General features: G+C 35.9%; 1 pseudogene; it reads right to left on the reverse strand.

The window, feature by feature from the left end:
• Positions 1 to 1074: 1074 nt before the first annotated feature.
• Positions 1075 to 6000, reverse strand: part of LOC109215672 — a 27037-nt pseudogene continuing 22111 nt past the window's right edge.

Below are 6000 nucleotides of genomic sequence, written 5' to 3' on the forward strand. Positions count from 1 at the left end.
AGGGCGGTATATGCCTTGCTTCCGCTGGAAGGGCGGACCCGCTTTGAATCCGAAAGAGAAGGAGGTGTGTCGTCGTGTCGGTCTAGTCGACCCAATCATGTATTGGAAGAGGAAATCTTTTCTCGAAAGAGAAATCTTGCAACTATGAAAACCACAACACAAGCACCCATTTTCTGTTTATTCTATCTAGGAGTGGCAAACGGGCGGGGAGGGTCGGATATGGTTCGGGTCGAAAATGGGTAATGAAAAAACGGATAAGTTATCTGACCCGACCCATATTTAATACGGATAAAAAACGGGTTAACTGGCGGATAATATGGGTAACCATATTATCCATGACTTTCTGCAGATGAAGAGGCTTTACAAATGTAAAAGTTAGACCCATAGGTTAAACATTGGTTACTCATTTGTTATCCATTTTCTAAATGGATAATATGATTTTTATCCAAATTTGACCCGTTTTAAAAAGTTCATTATCCAACCCATTTTTAAGAGGATAATATGAGAGGTTAACTGTTTTCTTTTAACCATTTTGCCACCCCTATTTCTATCTAAGAAAAATAATGTGTAACTGTACTTTAAGCTAGAAAAAATAGTGTAATTAAGTAAATAAGTCAAAGAATATAAAACGAATGAATAGTGATTCTCGACATTTCCATGATAAATTTTCTTGACAAAGGTCTTTTTCCTTATTCAAATAAGATTAAAGTAAATAATTGTTACTAGACCGTCTAATATTTCAGATGAGGTTCTATACAAAATTTAATTTAGTATCAGAGCAGATAGGAATCGAGTTTCACCTATATAAATAAATAAATTTTACAAGCACCAACTACTCCAGCTCTTACGAAAAAGTGTCTTCGTGACAGACAGTCGTGTGCACTAATAAGTTCCCTTTTCACTGTAGGTTCAATCAGGGGCGGAGCTAGCATAAGACTTGCAGGTTCGGCTGAACCGAGTAACTTTAGTCCAAACCCTGTATTTATCTTAAAGAATTTTATAAATATGTATAAATTATTAACTTAGAAAACGAACTAAAATATCGATGTACAATTAGGTAACAAAGTTATGCTTTTATAAAGACTTGGGAGAAATTTTAATGGGCATTCCTTTAGAAGGGAAGGGAACTGGTTCTGCTATAATTTGTTCATCTAGATATAACAGTGACCATTTGTATTGAGTCACAACATAATGTACAAAAATGAGAATGTTTAGCTTTGCCAATTGATAGCCAGCACATAATCTTGGCCCTCCACCAAATGGCACAAATGCATATGGTTGAATTGGCTTGTCAAATCTACTTGGATCAAATTTTTGAGGATCTTTAAAATACTCTGGACTATAATGTGTTCCATATGTTGTCCACAATACCTACACAAAAACAGAAAAAATTAAGACCATTTTAGATCACATCAATGGATGAAGAATGAAAGAATGCTTTTGTTGATGTTTTATGCACTGACGGTTTAAAAGATATTTACACATTACTAAAAAGGTAATCGCAGGTAGGTAACCTGCTATAACAAGTTTAACGCTTATATAAAGGGCAGCAGGTGTACGAAGCTTCCCACGTTCACACAGGGTCCAGGGAAGGGCCGCACCCCCAAAGGGTATGATGTAGGCAGGCTACCCTGATGCGAGCGTCGGTGGCTGATTCCACGGCTCAAACTCGTGACCCAGTGGCGAATCTACCTTTGGAGGGATTTGGCCAAATTGTGCAATATATTCATAGATAATATCTAAAAATTTGTATAATTGATCATGAGGACCTACTATGATTATGTTTGACCATTTAGAATTTACACTAAAATTATTGGACCCCCCCCCCCCCCCCCCCCCAGACCTATAAATCGTGGATCCGCCACTGACATGACCTATAGGTCATACAGAGACAACTTTACCGTTGCTCTAAGGCTCCCTTTCTAAAGCTTATAGTGTAAAGATATTTTATAATGTTAGTGTATTATTAGTTAAATAAGATGCTTAATTCTTACCTTCCACCCTTTTGGAATTGTAAATCCTTCATATTCAATGTCAACAGTTGCTTTTCTGAATGAACCAAAGATTGGAGGGAACAACCTCATGCTTTCCTGAACAACTTGCCATGTATATTTCATCTTCTTGGTGTCATCCAATGATAGGATTTTGTTTGGCTCAAAAGATACTAATTACTTTGTAAGCAAAAACAATCAAAATGAATCAAAGGTAAATCCTAGCCAATCATAATTAATACTGAATCAAGAATTAAAGCAACAAGACAACCATTTTCATTTAAGCAATACTCAAGAAGCTTTATTGATTGGAGAAATTGACCCTGCCCCTCCTTGGAGAGGTTCAAGGATTACAGATTTGGCTTTCCTTTTTGCAGGTCATTGTCCTCTTTCCTTGGAAAGAGGTCGAGAGCGTCGATTTCTGAACTTCTCACGTCTTCTTCAACGTGATGGGGCATTCTTCCCTTTGTTCTCAGAACCAAGAATGTTCTATGTTTTGGCCCCGGAGGAGAAGAATCAGGAGAGAGAATGGAGTGTTAAATACTTTCTCTCTGCCCATTGGAGAAGCCCCCATGAAGAGGTTCTCTCTCTTGGTATTTATAGCTTCAAGCTTTGTGAGCTGGCCACGAGTTGACGTCGTTTTCGGTTGTGGAGACGTCCCCTTGTTGCGAAAGGGCCATGACCCCCTCGTTCATGTTAAGGACAACTGTCATAAGTCAAGAATCAATAGCGTTGACCATTTACTATAAATTGGTCGCGATGGGGTTGACCCCCTGGTCATCGTATGGCCGAATTTCTGCCAATACAGATTTCACCTGGTCTTTTCTTGTTCGTGATATCGACATGTTCTGAAACATACAGCATAATTAAGTAATTAAAAGTATGTTCTCTCTATAACAACTTAACTTATCAGATAAGATCGTCACACGATTCAACATAACATCAGAACAAAAATCTAAGGAAATCTAGGGTTCAAATGTCACGGTTAGCCAAGAAGCAAAAGTATTTCCACGTGTTTACTAATATAATTAAGCAATTAAAAGTATGCTTTCTCTAACGTTACGTACCTTGAAGGAGAAGCGCTTAGCAGCTTGGATGGTTAGACAACATCCTGAATGTCATGGCAATGGCAAACGACGTCGTATCATGTGCTGCAAATACTAGCTAAACCACATTATCAACAACCTCTTCTTCACTTATCTCACCATGAATCATTGCTATCACTAATTTAGAAAGTAATATGTCTTCTAATTTTCCTTTTTTTCCTTGTTCTTCTATTTCTCTTTTCTTTTTTCTCACAATTTCAAGAATCATTTTCTGTATTTCCAATCTTGCACTTATTGCTCTTGAATATTTTGACCCTGGAAACTTAAATGGTGGACAAAAAACATCCCCCAAGACTCTCTCAAATGTGTCAATTAGTCCTTGTTTGACATAAATTCCAAGCAAACACTCAAACACAATATTGAATGTCAAAGATTTAGTAAAGTGATAAAGCTTAATTTGATTTTGGCCATGACAATATTTGTCTAGATGAAATTGGATTGTATTACATATTTTAGGAATCATAGTCTCTAGGCTTAAAAAACCAAGACTTGAGGATATAATCCCACGAAGGAATTTATGTGTATCTCCTTGCTTTTCCATTATGGAATTTTTTCCCATAAGTTGCACTGTAGAAATAGGCCATGAACTTATAAATAACTTGAATTCATTAGACAATAAGAACTTATTTGCTTCAGCTCTATTGACAACTGTTAGATTATACTATAGGCCATACGCGTCTTGTCGCGGTCCTACCGCGGTTGCGCCAGGACCGCGACCAAAGTGGCCTTCAGAATCTGCAGCAGTGTTCTGCCGCGGTCCTACCGCGGTTACGCCAGGACCGCGGCCAGAGTGGCCTTCAGAATCTGCAGCAGTGTTCTGAAGGCCAATTATTTATTTACTTGTTTAAATTCCATAAAGTTTCCTTTTAAATAGATCATGTATTGGTTTGTGTGTCCATTGCTTACATAGTAGATGATTTAGTGTATAGAGTTTAGCTTATACACGAAAGATTAAATCATCAGTTCTTGTAAGACATAAAAGTTAATGTTCACAATCTAATGATGGAATTGGACAAATCATCGGAATGGTTGTAGTACAAGATTAAATGTAATTTATCTTGATTGTGGGAATAGGTCTAATTCCAATTTCTTGTGCTAATACATTTTGTATGTATTGAACGGATCAAGTAGAGATAAGTATTTTATGCTGACTTTATAAAATAATTTCTCTAGTCCATTTAATGTACTTATACTCTTAATCCTGATATAATTATTATTAGCTGTGTATGTCACTTGTTGTTTTGATTTATTAAAAGGCAAGATTCTTTCGTGAGTCAATAAGCCTGGTAAATTGGATAACAATGATATACATTGGCGAAGTAATAATTAGTTAATGGAATCCGTGTCTCGGTTTTGAGATTGATGATACTCCTTTATGAAAGCTTATAAGTTTTCATGTGTAAACCCGACCGGTGGATTTTGTATCTGACACATGAAATAAGTTAAGTGTAAGTCTAAAGGAAGTAATCAATAAATTAAATAGTCACTAATTTAATTTGCTTATCTGAATTTTAACATGGGGAGTTAAATAAGGTTTTATGGAAGAATTTCGAAATTGAACTAAGGAGTGCAATTACGAATTTTTAATGGAATAATTCGTAATTTATTATGGTAGAAATTAATTTCAAATTTCGAAATTAATTCCATAATAGGAAGCCTTGTTAATTAAATTCTATGGTCCATACTGTGCCTGAATAATAGGAAATAAAGGAAACCTTTCCTTGGTGGAAGAAGAAAACCTAACAGGTTTTGAAAAAGTATTTTGACCTAAAAAACGCAACTATATATATATGGTATATAGATGGTCGTTTTGGTGACAGGAAAAAAAACACACGTTTTTCTTCCTTGAATTTCGCCCGCCCGAAATTCTCTGTTTTCCGGTTTTTATTTGGGTAATACGGTAGAAGACTGTGGAAGGTTGCTGAGGTCTTGCAATTCTGGAACTGGAGAAGGATATCGATTTGCTTTGTTCACGCTTCAAGAGGTAACTCGTATAATCTCCGTATGTGCTAATTGTTTAGATTACACGTGATTATGATGCTATGTTTGCTTCCGCTGCGCAATATGATCCAACAATTGGTATCAGAGCCTACTCACGTCTAATTAAATAATTAGGATAAACCATAAGGATTAATATCATGTTCTATATGCAAGTTTTGAATTACATACAAAGTTTGTTTTTTCTGAAAACCTGCACTGTTTTGGCGTGATTATCTGTTATGGGTTGTATTGATTATTCTGAAAACTTAAAATATTCTATTAATATTGGTGATGTTAAGTTAGAATAATCTGAAAATTGAATTTAATCATGAAAAACGTAAAAACAGTTTTGGCCGAATTAGGGCAGAAAATCGGAGGTAAACTAGTTGACGGACTCCGATTGACCTGAAACTTGGCAGGTCCATGCGAAACGGCCCAGTGAGAAATACTCATGAGCTTCGCTCATGGTGTAAGCCGTTTTTTGGGTTTTCGGGGTCGTTTAAATGGTGTTTTTGCTGTTTTTTTTTAAAATTCTAAATTTTTTTTAGTTGTTTTTAATTCCAGTAATCGTGGGGATCAATTCCCATGGTCTCCGGGGTTAAAAATTAGTGATATAATGTTTTTACACGTTGACGTAGGTCTTCTTCCATATCGGATAAAAACATTATGAATAATCACTAGATTATACTAGTCATTGATTACTAGTATTTACTCTCCATCTGAGTATGCATGTTGGTTCAATGGGACTAATATATGTTGAATGTTGATATTCACTTGGCTTAAATTAACAGTTTACTCTCCATCTGAGTATGACCTATTTAAGTTTATGGGGTGGATAATCTGTCATTATATATGTATATTGCAAGAATAGCTTCTTTCCCATCGAAATTTGTTGTTCAAGGTGCATAGATTGTATATATATA

Source organism: Nicotiana attenuata, unplaced genomic scaffold (assembly GCF_001879085.1).
Source record: "Nicotiana attenuata strain UT unplaced genomic scaffold, NIATTr2, whole genome shotgun sequence".
Taxonomy (NCBI): domain Eukaryota; kingdom Viridiplantae; phylum Streptophyta; class Magnoliopsida; order Solanales; family Solanaceae; genus Nicotiana; species Nicotiana attenuata.